The sequence below is a fragment of the Nerophis ophidion genome, linkage group LG23 (assembly GCF_033978795.1).
Source record: "Nerophis ophidion isolate RoL-2023_Sa linkage group LG23, RoL_Noph_v1.0, whole genome shotgun sequence".
NCBI classification, from domain to species: Eukaryota; Metazoa; Chordata; class Actinopteri; order Syngnathiformes; family Syngnathidae; genus Nerophis; species Nerophis ophidion.
The window spans coordinates 4,783,670-4,784,721 of NC_084633.1; the positions used below are offsets into that span (position 1 = coordinate 4,783,670).

Consider the following 1,052-nt stretch of genomic DNA (forward strand, 5'->3'; position numbering starts at 1 on the left):
ACATTGCCTTTGACTCCAAAAAAGGTCATTTTATTGTTTGTAAAGCAACTGGAGGGCAAAGGAAAAAGTGTAAAAAGGTAAAAGTTTGTGAGGCAGCAATCAAACAAACACACTACTTCTTCCACGCAGCTACTTTTTACTCACTCGTCCTCAGTGCTTTCCAGCAAGTCACCATCACTCCAATACGGTTATCTTCTCGCGGGCCTCTTTCCAGCGGTCCGCTTTTTACTACAAATACCTTTTTTGTGAAGACAAGTTTATTTCTGTCTCACCAGAAATAAAACAAAGAAGTAATGACTGCTGCTGCTCAGATGACGTGCTTGCATTTAAAGGAAGGAGGATGAGCACAAAAAAGGAGCAATGTTGTGTTTGCTGTCTGTTTTAAGTACTATAAATGCTACTTGGTTCTATTTTTGTACTACCAGTTGATAGTCCACTCTTTACACTGCTAAAAAGAGGAGATCTCATTTTGCACTGCTGCTGTTTATGCTTTGTAGATTAATGTACACCAAGCCAGAGTACATTAGATCATACATAGTGAGCCTTTATTTATTGCATGTTAAATGTATAAGCTGAAATAACTTGTGTGTCTGAATCATGTCTTCTCTTGGAAATGAACCTTTATTTTGACAGCATTTCCAATAAATATGTACTCAAGTAACTGTTTGATAAGTTGTTTTATGTTCAACCTTAAACCTTTGTTAGTGCATTTTTTACTTAAATGAATAACTAAATAAAATGTCTAGTTGAATAAAATGACCTAATTCACATAATTGTAACTTAAAAATGTACAATAGTACAAATATAACTAGTTAATTACTAAAATGCATTTTCATTATGTTAAACTAATGACATTAAATTATCTAAAATTTACCATTTATATACCTTTTGAATAATTTGAATTTAATGAAAAAAAAAGGTAAATCCAAGTAGCTTTATGTAAAAAAACAACACTTTTTTAAAAATATATAAAATTCTAGTTAATTCAAATAATTATGAACTTTATAATAAACGTAAATACTTTTGACAATGATTTTTTCAGTAATATTCAT

At 30.8% G+C, this 1,052-nt stretch overlaps 1 protein-coding gene across 1 annotated transcript in view; it reads left to right on the forward strand.

Moving 5' to 3' along the window:
- Positions 1-661, forward strand: part of cbx7a (chromobox homolog 7a) — a 17,907-nt gene extending 17,246 nt beyond the window's left edge. Inside the window, exon 6 of the mRNA XM_061885078.1 lies at positions 1-661. This exon is cut by the window's left edge and continues 483 nt beyond it. The gene's annotated coding sequence lies outside the window, so the exon portion shown is untranslated.
- Positions 662-1,052: the final 391 nt, after the last annotated feature.